This window comes from Pseudonaja textilis, chromosome 5 (assembly GCF_049901715.1).
Source record: "Pseudonaja textilis isolate UNSWEBS1 chromosome 5, rPseTex1.2, whole genome shotgun sequence".
NCBI classification, from domain to species: Eukaryota; Metazoa; Chordata; class Lepidosauria; order Squamata; family Elapidae; genus Pseudonaja; species Pseudonaja textilis.
Genome location: NC_141994.1, coordinates 3,450,687 through 3,468,693, shown reverse-complemented (window position 1 = coordinate 3,468,693; position 18,007 = coordinate 3,450,687). Strand labels below are relative to the sequence as shown.

At 36.0% G+C, this 18,007-nt stretch overlaps 1 protein-coding gene across 1 annotated transcript in view; it reads right to left on the bottom strand.

Annotated features, from left to right (window-relative positions):
- FOXP2 (forkhead box P2) overlaps window positions 1-18,007 on the bottom strand; it is a 503,349-nt gene that overhangs the window by 356,950 nt on the left and 128,392 nt on the right. The gene's annotated exons all lie outside the window — the stretch shown is intronic.

Below are 18,007 nucleotides of genomic sequence, written 5' to 3'. Positions count from 1 at the left end.
TTCTTTCCTGGATTTTGAATGGAGCACAGACTGACATAATGCAGGAAACAGAAACTCCCACCAAAATGCCAGCATCCCTGTAGAAATATCTGTGATCTGACATACATTATCAAATAATGCAATAAAATGCAAAAAATGATCTATTTTGACAAACGCATGTTGGCTTCTGGTTACGACTTTGTATCTAGGTGTTCAGGTTTGTTGCTTATTTTTTCTAGTATCTTCCCAGGGATTGATGTCAGGCTTTAAATGTGTAGTTTCCTAGATCCAATTTTTTTTTCTTTTTGGAAGATGGGAACTACATCAGCCCCTTTCCAGTCTTCTGGTAGTGCTCCAGGATCTTTGCAAAATATGGTTCTGAGATCATGTCTGCCAATTACTTCAGAACCTTGGGATGTAAACCATCTAGTGCTGGTAATTTGAACTCATATAGAGTGGATAGATGTTCTCTTACCATTTTCTTGCTTGTTTTGACTTGCATTCCTAATATCTGCATTTTACATATATTTTTGTGGTAGTTTGGACTCTTTTTTCCTTTTGTACGTAGGAAGTTAGCACCCACCCCTCTCCTGGAAAAATGAAATATCTTAGGAAATATTAAAAAGGCAGAATATTTCCTCTAAAAGGAGTAAAATAGAAACTCAGAGAGGCAGAAACTCAGCCCCCCCCCCTTTGCTAATGGGCCATTGAGGCCTAGGCCAGAGTATTCTACATAATAAAGGCCTCTACCCACCTTGGCCTGGGAAAATTGCATCAGCTAGCACTCAGGTGAAGCCATGTGGTCCAGACAAAGCCTACAAAGTTAGCTAAGACACACACACCCCGGGGAATCTGACAGCCAATGGGATACATTTCTTGCACAGGAACAGGAAACACTAAGGTTATATATACCCAACGGAGGGTATATAAGGCTCTCTCAGCATCTTGGCCCTCCCTTTTTTCTCTTTTCACTTTGAATCATGTGATTATCCTTTTCACTTTGGAGCTCCAAGCCATGTGGTCCTGTCCACCATTAAACCATCTTTCCAAACAGCCTCCATGTTTCCAGTGTCTTTTTCCCCACTCAGAGCTGAACCCAGAAGGATAATTCTTCCAACATGTGTAAAGACAAATGCAAAAAAATGAGTTAAGCAGTTCTACTTTCTCCCTCTTGCTAATCATCTTCTCGCATTAATGGACCAATTGTTTCCTTGATATTTTTCTTATATTTTACATGTAGAAAGCTTTTTTTGTTCATTATTTGTGACTTAACATGAGCCTTGGTTCATTTTGAGCCTTAGCTTTCCTGACTTCATCTTTGCAGGTTAAGGCTATCTTTCCACTTTTTTATTTGTCTTTTTTTGTCTTTCAATTTATCACAGAAGTCTTTGCTGATTTCTTTTGAGATTTCTTATTTTTCTGTTTCACTGGAATTGTGCTAGACTGGGTTTTTATAATTTCACTTTTCAAAATTTCCCAAGTTTCTTCCCAAGTTGTTTTCCCCTTGAGAATTCTCATAAATGGAATCTTTCTCAAGCTCTAAGTTTATTGAAATCAGCTCTCTTAATGTCCATTGATGAAATTTTAATAAAAAAATATTTCTCTCATCAACAATTCTAAAAATTTATCCAGAACGCCTTGTTTGACTTGATCTCTCAGTCAAGCATAAGAAAAAATAGAATAAGAAACCCTTCAGGCATATTTATATATTAACAAATGAAAAAAATCTACATGCAATGAAGACACAATAATGATTTGCAGGAGAACAGTCCATACACAGATATCCTTGTGCTCTGAAATTCTTATTGATGAGGTTCCAAAATTAGAGATGTAGAGAAAGCCAGGCATATCAAGTTTGAAAGGATATACTGCCATTTCATATATTTCTTAAGAATAGCAAGCCAATGGTGAAGATAAAAATGTTGTCTATGGTATTTCATCATTTTGCAACCAGAGAATTTCATAAGCTGGTCTAAATCCTAAACATTTAACATTCACTATTTCCTCCTCCTAACTAATAAACATGTGCATACTCACCCAGTCCCATAACTATAAGTTCACTTACACAATACAATCATACACAGGCACTTTCACTGTTTATTCCAGTCACTCTGATTCCAATTTGTGCAAAACAGAAACAATCCTATCAATTAGTAGAAGTCACATGGTTAACCGAAGAAATTATTGGTACTGTATATCTTGCCTCAGGTACATTTTAAAAGCACTTCTTGCTCTTTGAGAGGTATCTGAAGTATCACATTGGCTTTATCTTTGATTAAGTTGCTGAGGAAAACAAAATTGGAAGGGGCAATAAAGAATATATCACTCCCTCTCATATCAAAGCTATACTACAGCAAATGTGATAACAAATTAAAAGAAGAGTAGAATCTGAATGTGATATTTGCTTTTTACTTCACCCATCTCACTTCACATGCAACTAGCAAAGATTTTCCCTATAATAAGAATTCCCAAAATTGCAAAGTACTGTGTGTGTACCTGTATATACATATCGTGTGTATGCATGTGTGCATATGTAAATATATGTATGCATGTGTATATTTGTATGTACACACACATTGTGTGTGTGTATAAAAATACGTATGTATGTTTGTGTACACACACACACACATATCCAAAAATAATTGGCCCACTATAGACCACTTTCTTCATTTTGAGGTGGACAAATTCAAACATGGAATATTTTGCTAGATGAAACCTTAGAGTTCATTATTTCACATAGATCTGAGTTATAACTGATGTTTTCATCGGGTTATATTTTAGTAAGAAAGCCCTCCGGGTCCATCAACTGCAGTGATTTTTGAAATGTTCCATGTTTGTAAACAAATCCAAAGGAAATACACAAAAATGGATGCAGACTTTTAAAAAGTTATAGTTCATCTAATGTCAAATATCTCACTAAGTTGACCATTCAGTATTTTTCAAACATCACAATGATCCAATTTTTAAAGACTAGTTTTCAGTGTTCAGGATAAGCTTGGAGATAAATGACTTTCTTTTGATTCTTAAAAGTACCCTAGATTTATAGAAATAATAGTAACATCTTTCCAATGCATTGCCACTCTGTCAATGGAGGAACAGTAAAAAGAAAACAAAAGATAAAGGCCAAGTCATCTTACTTTTTCAGAATCACGGTTATCAATAAGTAAACACTGAACTCTAAAAAGCAAGAAGATAAAATGCACAGAAAATAATTTTTGGAACCTGAAATCCTCCTTCCCATTCCTCCCACCTTTTAGTAAACACTAGTGTTAGTTCAGCATAGTCAAGCTAAGGCAGAAATAGTTCAGTTGCTAGACACAAATAAATCCTCTGCCCTCCACATCTGTGCCTGTTTCCTCATTACTCATTTTTTTGCTGTTCAACTTGCTTACTCCTTCTGAAAAAGTAGAAAAAAGCCTCTTCTCCCTGTCTTTTCTCATTCTCCAACTCCAAAAGCACCCAATACATTATGTTTTTCCTATTAACCATACTACCTTCCCTTATCAATAGCCTATAATCAAAATTCAGTCCAGCAGATAACCTGCCCACTGCTTAGAGTTCTACTTAAATGAAATGGTATCTATATTTTATGAATTAATTAAATAATTCCATTGCAACAACATATCTGAAAATTCTTGTAAAAACCAGAATGTGACTGTATAACTGTATGATATAGCTTTCAGTTTTACTTCAATTTAAAAAATTTACAAAAAGCAAACTGTAGGATATGAAAGAGGAATGCCAAAGTATATAAGAAATGCAAAATTTACTTCTACATTAGAATTCGTTATTTTTTCATTCTATGGGTGCTAAGGTGAAAGAACAAAATTTGTAAAAGCAGTAATAGATCAGGTATTGAAATCTACTTTCTAGTCAAAGTATAGCATTACCAAATGATATAAACTAGAAATTGAGATATCAGCATATCTAGTGGAGAAAACTCAAGAGATTTTAAACTGTTAATCAATGACCCTCCTCCTCCAGATTTCATTGTACAAATGAAAATAAATTGCAAAATGGCTAAACAAACTTGTAGAGCATTATAGAACATATGATTTTCGAGATGTTGATGAATGTTAAATCAGCATCTTTACTTACTAAGGTTGATGAGAAGTGTGAAAAGGAATTGTCTCTGTAGATCCAGAGGGCCACATTTATATAGCCACTATAGAGTGGCTATATAAATCAAGTCATATCAAATTTTATATATATATATATATATATATATATATATATATATATATATATATAACATATACATATACATATACACATATACATATACATACACATACATACATGCATACACACACACACACACATATACATATACACGCATAAATATACATACATGCATGCATACATTTTAGATAGGGGAAACTCACTATCAAACAAAGAACTAATTGCATTCATATGTGCTTGCATGATCATTTATTATTATTCCTGAACTCATAGAAAAAGTGATTAAAATCCTTAAATTTATTATGCATTTAAACTGGGAATCATATGACAACCATAGTTTTACTCAGAACAAAACTAGGTAGCGTTCCATAAATTAAATTCCTAAGAGCATTAAGGTCAACATTATTTTTCTAAAACTATGGATTATAACAGGAGTTGGTTATGGGCTTTGTAAGCTCTGAATTTAAAAATAATAAGTCAGGTTTTTTTAATTAAAGCAATTTAACTGTACATCTAAAATATTCATAAAGGTTTGTAGTCTGTAAAAATATTTTGTTTCTAACGGTTTGATTATAATATTATTTAGCAGTATTGGAAAAATACATAAAATTGTCATAGATAATATCAAACTGAAAGGGAAATTCATTAATCCATAACAAAATATATCTGGCATGTTTCTATACAACAAGAAGCAATTCATTAGTCATCCTTTTCATAAATATTAATATTGAGATTAGCTAAAAACTCAAAGAATTGGGATAATTCCCCAAATACCTGTTAAATTAGAGGGGATATTGTTATTATTCTTTTAGTAAGAGAAAATGCAGGAGAGAAATTAATACAGATACAGATACTGATTAACAGTTAAAAGGGACCTTGGAGGTCATCTAGTCCAACCACCCCACCCAAGCAGACCCTACACATTTTTGACAGGTGGCAGACCAGTCTCTTCTTGAAAGCTTCCAGTGATGAAGCTCCCACAACTTCTGAAGGCAACCTGGTTCCATTGGTTGATTGTTCTCACTGTCAGAAAATTTCTCCTTATTTCCAGGTTAAATCTCTCCTTGTTCAGTTTCCATTATTCCTTGTCTGGCTTTCAAATGCTTTGGAAAATAGCTTGATGGCCTTCTCTCTGTGGCAGCCTTTCAAATATTGGAACATTGCTATCATGTCTCCCCTAGTCCTTCTCTTCACTATTTATTTATTTTATTGTTTTATTTATTTGATTTGTCAATCACTTTCAAGACAATAGGTATAAATATAAACATAGCTATGAATACAGGAAATGGATACATATAAGAAAAATAAAAATAAACGTTAGGATAGGGACAGTAGGCATGATGGTGCATTTATGCACACCCCCTACAGACCTCTTAGGAATGGGGTGAGGTCAATAGTAGACAGTCTAAGCTTAAAGTTTTTGGGATTTGGGGAAGAAACCACAGAGTCAGGTAGAGTATTCCAGACACTGACCACTCTGTTGCTGAAGTCGTATTTCCTGCAATCAAGTTTGGTGCAATTAACCTTGAGTTTGCATCTATTATTTGCTCTTGTGTTATTATGGTTGAAGCTGAAGTATTCATTGACAGGTAAGTCATTGCAATGTATGATTTTATATACTATACTTAGATCGGACCAAAGGCGGTGTAGTTCTAGGTTTTACAGATCTAGAATTTCAAGTCTGGTGGCATAAAGTATTCTGCAATGGGTAGAGGAGTGGAGAACTCTTCTTGTGAAATATTTCTGGACTTTCTCAACTGTGTTAATATCGGATATGTAATGTGGGCTCCAGACTAGTGAGCTGTATTCAAGTATTGGTCTAGCAAATGTTTCGTATGCTCTAGTTAGTAGTGTGATAGTACCAGAAAAAAAGCTACATAGGATTAGGTTAACAACTCTTAATGCCTTTTTGCCTATGTAGTTACAGTGGGTTCTAGTACTTAGATCATTAGAGATGAGTACTCCAAGATCCTTGACAGAGTTTGGATCATCAACACTAGACTAGCCATGCCGTTACTGCAACAGTTCACCGTATGTTTTAGCCTTCAGTCTCCTAATCAACTTGGTTGCTCTTCTCTGCACTTTTTCTAGAGTCTCAACATCTTTTTTATAGTGTGGTGACCAAAACTGGATGCAGTACTCTAGGTGTGGTCTTACTAAGGCTTTATAGAGTGGTATTAGTACCTCACTTGATCTTGATTGTATCCCTCTGTTAATGCAATTTAGGATTGCATTGGCTTTTTTGGCTGCCGCCACACCCTGTTGGCTCATATTTAATTGGTTGTTCACTAAGACTCCAAGATCCCTCTCACAGTTACTGCTATTAAGCCTGGTTTTACCCAGACTATATATGTACTTTTAGTTTTTCTTGCCTAAGTGTAACACTTTACTTTTCTCTACATTGAATTTCATTTTGTTAGATAGGACCCTGTGTTCCAGTCTGTCAAAATCCATCTGGATCTTGACCCTATGATCTAGGGTGTTGGCGATTCCTGCCAGTTTAGTATCATCCACAAATTCATAAGTTCCGCTTCTATTCCCTTATCTAGGTCATTTATGAAGATATTGAAGAGTACTGGCCTCAAGACAGCCTCTTGTGGTACCCCACTGCTTATTTCCCTCCATATAAATGTAGTACCATTAAGGACTACTCACTGAGTATGGTTTGTCAGCCAGTTACAAATCCATCTGATGGTGATATCGATCCTGCTTAGGGTTCTAAATTTAGAAAGGCTGTCATAGCCTTTGGTAACAAAAACTGTCACACTAAAAACAAAGCGTTGCCCTTGCATTATATAGAAAATCCTAATGTTAGGATTTTTACAAGTATACATTTTCTTTTGCATTTTAATTTGTTTTGTACTTTCATTTCCGGTCACTACTGAAAGGAAGGCAGAAAGGTATATTCTCTTAGTATTCCAGAACTTTAGTGTTTTGTTCACAAAGTTTTATAATTTAATGCTTTTGTTCTAAGCTTGTAATTTTTTTTAGTATTTATAGGGTTTTGTAGTTTAATTAATTTTACTCCTATCAATCATCTAGAAAACATCTGAACTCTGCAACTTTACATAAAAGAATATAAAACGCTGATTAGTGATCATACCATAATATATAAATAGATACTGTACAGCACAATTTTGAAGAACAGGCAAAAAAGTTCCTGCTGCCCTTTAACTTCTTGTATGATACTATAATCTAAAATATATGCATAATCCAATAAAATACAACTGAAATAACAGAGTAATAAACAATATTTTTGAAACTAAACATTAGTAGTATAACATTAAGGAGACCAATGTTTTTACAATGAAAAGGAGGACACAAATAAATTGAAGAAAAAAACAAAGCCACTTGCGCACGGCGCGCTCTTGCACGCAGCGCACTCTTGCGCATGGCACACTCTCTAAAAACAACTCTCCTGTGTGCAGCTCACGCATCTTATAATCGCGTCTCGCTGCACTGTACCAAGCCTTGACGAATCGTCATGTCAAATACAAATACATCACATCACACACAATGGATCGGATCGGCATCGATCAAATATGGAGATTTACAGATTAGTCTTCAAATATCAAAAAAGAGGACACGTAGGAGGACACTTTTCGAGAGAGGACAGAACTTACAAAAGGAGGACTGTCCTCCCTAAAGGAGGATGGCTGGTCACCTTAATAAGACGTTATGTTGATCTTTCACTCATCAATGGTTGTTTCTAAATACTTGCTTAATATCAACCTTAGACCGAGTGACAGAACATATACTTCCAACTAAACAAATAATAAATCATATAATAAAAGGTTTTGTAGTGATGGCAAATTGACAAATATATTCCTTCTCACCTGATTAAATCTTTTAAAAGGTGAATGACTATTTAGGAAGAAGAGCTGAACAGGAGCCAAATGGAGAATGTATTCACTGTTATCCATTGCACTTTTTTTTCTTAAGAATTCAGATTATCCCTTCAGGCAACTGACAACTGCTAGATGTGTGGAATGTGCTCTTTGAACTGTGCAAAGGCCTTTAGCATTTTATGCATTGCTGCAAATAGGAACTGCCAAGTGTAATTATCTCACAAATTTAATGTTATAGAAGTGTTGCATCTTTTTTTCCCCTTGAGGTTTACCAACTACGGTATATTAAAAATAAAACAAAAATGAACACAAGAAAAAAAATATTAGCAAAGAAACTTAAAATTTGCTTTCTCTAACTTTTTTATTTTTAGAAAAATCAATGAAAAAAAATCTATTTCTTCCTCTTAGTCACTGCCTTACTACTTTTTTTTAAAATGACAGATATCAAAATGATCAGCAGAACTGCCCTTTTAACAGTTGTAATGGCTAACATTTCCTTTTAAAATAATTATTAATCTTGAAAGAAAAGCTTGAACATATACTTCCAATTTGATCAAAAGAGCAGAAGATGTCCATTAACACAGCAAATTTCTATAACTTAAGTCATTATTCTATGTACTGCAACACACTGTATCATTAAGTTGCATAGGTAGGGGAAAGCTTCGCTTGATTAGTTTAATCAGGCCTGCACAACATATAGGATTCTTGGACAACAACTAACGCTCACTTAGGCATCCCACTATCGCTTCAGTCCTTTTATCTTGTCTTCTTTCATTGGGAGATGCTGAGTGTCCCTGCATAAAATCACACAGTGCATTTGGGAGCGTCTAGAAAAAGACTGGGCACCATTTCAGAAAGGTAGAGAGCAAATACTATCTGCCAAATACTATCTGCCACTGTAGGAAGTTAGCACCCACCCCTCTTCTAGAAAAATGAAATATTTTAGGATATATTTTAAAAAGGCACAATATTTCCCCTAAAAAGAGAAGTAGACATTCAGAGAGGCAGAAACTCACCCTCACCCCCAATGGGCCATTAAGGCCAGAGCCAGTTAATTCTACATAACAAAGGTAGGATGAGCCCTCATCTCATCACATGGCATGGCACCTGGGAAGATTACATCAGCCACCACTCAAGCCAGGGACACAGACAAACAGAGTTAGCTAAGATCCCCACCCGCTGGGAGTCTGACTGCCAATGGGATACATTTCTTACACAGGAACAGGAAACACTAAGGTGGGGCCCAACAGACGGTATGAAACTCAGGCGCTCTCAGCATCTCAGCTCTTTTTTTTTCTTCTCCACCTAGCCATGTAGTCTTGTCCACCATTAAGCCTTCTTTCCAAGCAACTTCCATTCCAGTGTCTTTTTTCCCACTTGGAACTGAACCCAGAAGGATATTTCTCCCAACACTACCTTTTTCATTTGCATTTCAAATGCTGCCACAAAGCACTGTGTAAGTCTCTAAATTAGAAAAGCAAACCTTAATTGTTGAGTTTGAATGTTGTTTAAGAGGTAAAATTTTCTTAACCTGAAGATTGTTTGATCATACATCATTTTAAAAATTCAAATACTTAATTTATATTATCTGAAAATAAAGGCTTTCTAAAGACAATATATATATTGCCTTAATGGGTAATTTATATACCTATACCTATACCTATACCTATACCTATACCTATACCTATCTATGTATGTATGTATGTATGTATGTATGTATGTATGTATGTATGTATGTATTTATGTACAGAATACAGAATACAATACAGAAGCCTGATGATGGCAGATGAGATTCTGCCGAAATGTTGCTACAACTTTAAAAGCACAACTACAATGACGTGGGAAAATACCCGAACAAAGCTGAATGCCATACATGTAAGTACCCGCGAAAACTTAAGAATATATATATATTCATAGATTTTCACAGGTACAGGTATGTAGGTCTAGGTGTGTTCGGGTCTTTTCCCGTGTAAGATTAAGAGTATCTTGGCAACGTTTTGGCAAGGTCCCACTTTCCATCCTCAGGCTGGTGCTTTTGGCTTCGTGCCAGTGCAAGTAGTGTGTGATCGGAGCTGCTTGGCTCGTATAAATACTGTTGTGGGGGCTGGTGTGCTGGGCTGCTTGGCTGCACTGCTGCCTCTTGATTGGTTGATGGAGTTGATGTTGGTATAATGGGCTGTGTGATGGCCTTGTGAGTTTTGTTGTGGAGATATCCTGGATCTTGTGCTGTAATCTCCTGGGTTGTTTGTTTTGTAGTGATCTTTTTTCATTAGCCTCTCGTGTTTGGGTAATGGGTTGTGTGATGGGCTTGCGAGTTCTTTTGTTGTGGTAGCCTGGGTCCTGTGTTGTATTCTCCTGGGTTGTTTGTGTTTTGATCTCTTTTCCATTAGCCTCCTGTGTAGTAACGGCTTGGGTAATGGGTTGTGTGGTGACCTTGTGAGATTTATTGCTGTGGTATCCTTGGTCTTGTACTGTGATATCCTGGGTCATTTGCTTCTTGAGTTCTTGTGGTGTAATTTCCTGAATTTTCTGATGTGATATCCTGAGCGTGTGGCTGTGATGTAGCATTCTGGGTTTTAGTTTGGCTTCGAGTTTGAGGTCTGGGTCTGTGTTCTTGGCGTGTGTCAGCTTGTTTGGTTTTGGGGTCGGGGGGTGCAACAGCTGGCGAACAGCCGTGGTCTGTTTTCTGGATGGTGGTAGTCCTTCGTTTATAGGATGGGCTTGGGCCTGGGTCTGATGAGGAGGATTGGTGGTGGTGTCCTGTGTTGTTTTGGGTCTGGTGTTGGTTTTCGTGGCTGGGGCTCATTTGTTGGTGAGGGCTAGCTTCCCGATGTCTAGTAGGCGGGAGGTATCATCCCGTCTATTCATGTTATGGGGGTGTTTCTCTATCTCGATGGCTTCCCTGATTATTTTCTTGCTGGAGTGTTCAGTGTTGGATATTAATTTGGTTCCTTTGAAATTAATTTCATGTCCTGTGGCTTTAAGGTGCTGGAAGAGGGAGGAAGTATTTTCTTCTCTTCTGACTGTGTTTTTGTGTTCTGCGATGCGTACATTTATTCTCCTGTTGGTTTGTCCAATGTATGTGGCTGGGCAATTGTTGCATGGTATTTCATAAACACCTTGGTTTTCTAGCTGGATCTTGTCTTTGGGGTTTCGTAGGATGTTGGCTATTTTTTAGTCAGTGCCGAAGGCTGTCCTGCTATTGTGTTTGTGGAGAATTTTGCTGATTTTGTCTGTGGTGCCTTTGATGTAGGGGAGGAGCGCGTTACTGTTGTCTTGTTCTGTGTCTTGTTTTTTGGGGGGTATCTCTTTTCAGATTAGATTGGTGAAAGTGTTTCTTTGGAATCCATTGGAAATTAATACGTTAGTGAGGATGTGTAGTTCTGTTCTCAGGTGGTCTTTGTCAGCTAGGCGTTTGGTTCTGGAGATGAGGGTCTTGGCTATGGAGTTGATCTGTGCAGGGTGGTGATGGGATTGTGCATTTAGGTAGTGGTTGGTGTGTTTTTTTCTGGTAGATGGTGTGTCCTAGGGAGCCATTGGGTTTTTTGTAAATTAGGACGTCCAGGAAGGGAAGTTTTTTGTTGGTTTCTGTTTCCATGGTGAATTGTATTTTGGAGTGTAGGTTGTTAAGATGTGTGAGGAAGTTGTTCAGTTTTTCTTTCCCATGTGGCCAAATTACGAAAGTATCATCTACATATCTGAGCCAGAGTTTGGGTTTGTGTTCGGATTTGTCTAGAGCATTGGTTTCAAAGTGTTCCATGTATAGGTTAGCGATGACGGGTGAGAGGGATGATCCCATGGGTGCTCCTTCTATCTGTTTGTATCTTTGTCCATTGTGGATGAAGTATGTGTTGGTTAGGCAGTGGTTGGTCAGATCTAGGATATGTTTGGGGGGGTGTATTTGTTTTGGATGACTGTCAAGGCTTCTTTGATGGGTTCTTGGGTGAAGAGGGATATGACATCGAAGCTCACAAGTAGATCGCTGGGTTGTAGGTTTTGTTTCTTTATTGTTTCTATGAAGTGGAAGGAGTTTTGTACGTGTGAGGTGATGGATTCTGTGTAGGACTGGAGTTGTTTGGTGAGAAATTTGGCAAGATTCTGTAGAGGTGAGCCTATGGAGCTCACTATGGGTCTGAGTGGTATTTATTAAAGTTGTTTTATTAAAAAATTGATTTCTTAGATTAGAAAGAAATTTGAAAGCAGAGTTTACATATAGAACACTCACTCAAATTGAAATTCTAAACATTACGTCCTAGAATTTGCACAAAGTGAACTGTACTATGGGACTAGCTATAGATGTAACAAACAAAATAATTAAAATACTACTGTCCTTTGTTTATATTGTTAATACAGGTAGCCTTAACTTACAATCGTTCATTTACCAACTGTTCAAAGTTATGACAGGGCTGAAAAAAGTGACTTACCACTGGTTCTTGTATTTATAACCACTGCATTGTTCCCAGTCACATGATCAAAATTTGGGTGCATGACAATCAGCATTTAAAACAGTTGCAGCATCTCAGTGTTACAGATCACCATTTGTGATTTTCCCAAGGTGCTTCTGGCAACAAAGTCAAGAAAGACAACGAAGCATGATTCACTTAATGGCTATTTGATTCACTTAACCTCTGCAGTGATTTTCTTAACCATGGCAAAAAGTTGTAAAATTGGGTGACTACCATATTCCTTAGGGATGGAAGTTCCTATCTCCTATCCCAAAGGCATGCTGGAGAATAGGTGTTGGCTTACCTGAATGCAGGTTCTCAGCACGCCTTGGGATAATCCACCCCTACCCTGGCCACCATCTGATCCAGTGTCCAGGTGGGAGGCAGGCAAAAATTGATGACTCAGTCTCCGGGCAGAAAGGCAGATTTATCCCATATGTGTGGATTATCCCAAGGCATGCTGAGAAACTGTGTTCAGGTAAGACAACACCTAATTTTAGTGTATATGTATATACACAAACACAAACACACATGCAAGCACCTATATACGTTTGCACTTTGCACTATAGAATGTTTTCTAACAATCAATATTTTTAAGTTCCTGAAAATCTATAAAGATGCTATGAAGTATTTTCACCATCTCAACATTTAATTTTCTTTGAACTTTTTAGTCTAATAAACTATTCAGGAATTCTAGTATAGTCAATGCATTCTATTCTTAGACCAGCGGTTCCCTTGTCCACGGCAGACCAGAAACTTAATCATACAAACACAAGCAAAGCAGCACACATGGAAAAACCTCTCTCCACAAACCTCTCTCCCTGGTGCCCAAAAGGTTGGATAACAACATATATAGTTTAGCATTGTTTAGTTATTTTTCATTCTTTGTGATCTGATGGATAATATTTTATAATTGTTTCTTTGCTTCTTGTAAACCTGTATCGTCAATGATATAATCTAACTAACATATCTTCTTTTAGGTTTTTTTTTTTCAATTGCTTGATTTTCCAAGTATGGTGGTCTTCTCTAATTATTCTTTTGAATTATATTTTATAATTATGTGTAATTAATTATGTGTAATTAAGCTTTAACTTCATTATTAGTGACCAGGCTGGATGAAGTCACAGATATATCTATATTGTAAGAAACAGAGTTTGAGTATAGTTAAAATATTTCATATAATCAATAACATAAAACATTTTTATGCATTTTTTAAAAATTGTTTTTCCTTTTCATAAATCCTGGATAGTAGCAATCGGATATCAATGCCTCTTAATTTTATGAAGTTAGCCTATATATCTGGACATTCTTTTTCCATGTATTTTTCCATAGATTGCAAAATTTGAGCACAATCTTTTTAGTATTTCATACACCCAATTCTCTAGTAGATTAAGCATTCCTTGACGCTACCTTTTTAATACTACAATATAGTTATTTTACATGGCTATTTTTTCTACTTGCTTACAAACCATATGTAACACTTTAATTACACATTTTATATGGTTTTAATCAGTTTTATTAATATTTCATCAACACCTTTAGCTGTGTTGTTATCAATATTTTAACTTTGCTTTTTACGATTTATAGTCCAGCTCAATGATCACACCTTGTTTATTAAATTGATACGGGAACAATTCTTTCGTAAATTCACACTCTCTTCTTATGATCTTCATATTGCAATAAATTTCCACCTAATTTTTCTTATCCTTTCTATCTTTGCTTAAGAGATCCCTTAATTACTGTGATTACTGAAATTTACCATTTTTCTATTTAGTTTTTATGCTCTCTCTCTTTGCACTGATTTAGATATAATTCTTTGTTCCTCCCCATTCTTCTCTTAAATTCAATGTTTTCATGGGCAAATTTTCTTCTACTTCTATTGTCTTTTAGGTATTTTCAAGATATCAGTGGATAATACTCTTTCCTTCTTTTTGTAAAGGTTAATCTGGGCTACCAGAGTATTGTATAACTACATTGTTTTTCTCATCATGGTTAATGATTTAGCATGAACATAAATGGTTAATCTTAATTTATAAAGTTTAGAGAACCATCCTAAAACTGTGATGAAGATAAGATATCCACAGTTAGTGTTTGAATATAAGCACTTAATTACAGTTATTTAAAAAAGAAAGAAAAAGGCTTCCATTTGATTTCTTATGGCCCAGTTTAAGATTAATACAAAACAGGGAAGACAATAAATGCAAATACCATTGAATCAAATTTCAAAATACGAACAACTTCTTATATTCTAAACTATGCCCATAAAATAGAAATGGCATGACAGGCAGAAATAGAATCCATACTATTCATAATTCATACAACAGTTATATGAGATATGAATGCATTATCTGCAAGGTATTTTTCTCCAATATAAAACAGCAACTTGACTTAGTAAATAAGGTATTTAAAATATCATCCAGGCAAAAACTATATGAAATACGTGCTTCAAATAGGAAACACGATCTCAGGCTCCTTGCAGAATAAAAAAAATGCAAAATGGGTAATTACCAAATGCCAACATTTTTGGAAGACAAAATGTATTTTCACAACTGAAGTTGTAAGAAAGGTTGACACATAACCATAAAGTAAAAATTAAAAAAATGTGTAATTATCCCCATAGAATACATACTTCAATTGCACTTTACTGTATTTTCGTATAGAGATAGTTCTGAAGGCAGCAGAACACTGGTAGGAATTCACAAGCAGCAGGCCCACGTTTAAAATGGGGTTGAGTTTTCATGTTTAAAGCTACAAAGGATAACACTACTTCAGAGACCATAGTTCTTCTGCAAAAAGAAACTGGTTTGCATCAGTGTGCAGCAGGTTTCTGAGCAATTAAGTTCGTTTTTATTTCATTTCAGGAATCTTAGGACAATCACTCATCCTTAATATTATTTTAAAAGAAAAAAAATCGTTTTTCAGAAATACAGTGGAAACTGAGACAAAGAAATTGAATAAACTATTAACTGCTTGTTATTACCCACATTATTCTGTAGCTTTTCAGTGTTAATATTTACCAAGCCTTTTTATTTAAAAATGTTTATTTTGTTTTTAATTGATTGTTACTATTTACAATTTGCATTTAAAATAAGTAATTTTTATTTTTGCTAGTATTTAAATGTTAATTCTTGGTCTCATTTTACTTTTATAGTACAATCAAAGAAAAATAAGAACTAATAAATTAAGAAAACCTTTAGATGAAATCCTTTTTCTCTTATGTCTAATTCATAGATGATTATGAATGTGTTATTGATATAAATGAATATATAATCATATAATCATCATATGTAAAACAAAATGGAGTATGTATTGCTTCTAAAAAGTTTAGCATAAAATATTTTAAATTAGAAAAATTGTAAACTGTCTTTAAAAACATTTGACAGAAAAGAGCTAAATGTCAAACCACAAGCAAGCAAGGTGCCAGCAGTAACTGCAACCAGGGAAAAAACTTAAAACTGTAAAAGGGGAGAGGTTAATTAACAGGATGCAATGCTAAAAAGCAAATGCTGCTTTTAGCGGGGCTTAAAGCGGGTGGGGGTGATAAGGTGGGTGATTTGAACACGAAAAGGGGAGGGAGAGGAAATGGGTCTGTATAAGAGATAAAAAGCTGCTGTATGCTTTGTTCTGGGTTCAACTTTGTTCCATACTAGCAGTCTTCTAGGCCTGCATTCCTATTGGTCCGGAAAAGCCGGGCCGTGATTGGACAGAACTAAGCGTTCTGATTGGTTCTTATTTGGCTGCCGCGATTGGGTAAAACCAAGCGCGGCAAGCTCAAATGCATGTCATAGGCTGCCTAGCCGCAGCCAGCTCTATAAAAGGAGCTGCCTCGGCTGGGAGTCTTGTCTCAGTATCTGGTTTCCTAATAAAGAGCTGTTGTCACTATTTCGAGTCTTGTCGCTCCTTGGGACCCACTGCCCAGACTTAACAAACTTTGCTGGGCCAGAATTTGCAAATATGCTAATAAAATTCTTTGCTACTTTCAGGTTATTGTCTCAAGTAGTTGCATATGTGAATCTGAACTGTTTATCACATTATGAATCAGAATGAATGAGAAGATATGTTAATCTAGATCAGTATTAGTCGAGGTAAGACTCAAAATTACAAATTACAAGAAAATGACTTGGGAATATAATAAACATTCCGACTTCTCTTACCAATTTCTAACCTTAGGTAACTGATCAAACAAAAGTTGATAAAATGTCATGCTTTCTGGCAAAAAAATTAACACAAGAAGTATTTGCTCAAAGCAGGAATATTAAAATATATACCATTCAAATCAATAAACGATTATATTAATTTAAAGTTATTCAATATTATGATATAGTACTAAGAATATGGCAAACATTTTTCAGAAAGTTTTTTTTTCCCTTAAATGCTCTATATTAGTATCTACTAGTTTGTTACATTAGCAATTATTTTCCACAAAACCTGCAGAGGTCACAAGGGGCAAAATTGTACATATATATGAAGTCCTCCAATTCACTGGAATACTGGGCAAAACCATTTTCAATTTTATGTTGTAAAATTTTATCTTGTAAAACGGATGTTAATGAAATATAGAAGCAATGTTCAACAATAAAATTAATTTCTAATTTCTTGTATAAATTTCATTGGAGAATATGGCAGGTTAAAAGCCAGATTTTTTTTATTATTTTTTTTAGGGTAGTGATGTCAGTTATATCACCGATCAATAGAAACTCAGGATTAAGGCTAGTGATGTCTCTGTGGACAACGACTCCTCCATTTCTTCCTCAGAGGCCTACCTGCTTGAGGGAGAATGGGATTATTCCGGGCACGTCAGGAATTACTGACCCTGAACTGCTAGCAGAAAGGCCTTGGCTGGGGAGAGCTTGCAGGCCAGTGAGAAAGAGGGGGAGGAGCTGCCTGCCGTGGTGGATCCCAGAGTATGCAGGGCAGAAAGGCGGAGATTGTCCCACCTCTCTTGATGGGCTTCACCAGGAGCTATTTAGCACAGCAGGCAGAGGGAGGTGTTGCTAGAAGCAACGTGTATGGGTCTTGGCCAGATGTTTGTTTGTTTTTCTGAAACTGCAGTTGCTATGTGGATTTAGTTAGAGTTGCCAAGAGGTTTTGTGTTCGTGTTTTGGACCTTGTTTGAGCAGCTAGTTATCTGTTTGATAGACTAGTTGGCCATTGTCTGGAAGTTTAGTCTGTAGCTTGGAAACAACCCTCTGAACTCCTGTCCTGGACTGTTCCTGTGAATTCTATTTGTAAATCCTGAAACAATGACCTTTGGACTGGCTGACAAACCTAATTGGAGGCTTCAAACCTCAGACTGGATTTTGGATTCCCTCCTGAAACTACCCAGGCAAAGCCTTTCTTTCTGAGATTGTTTTGATTTTACCATATGTTTATTTCCTTGTTATCTATTTGGTCTCGAGCTGATTACTCTTCTAATGTAGCAGCTGTGGGTGAGCTGAAACCTGAAACAGAACTGCTGGGGAAAAGACAAAATAAAGGTCTCTCTAAACCAACACTGACGTGTACATATGGGTGAGTGGGACAGCACAAGGCTGTTGAAGTACAGAAAGAAGA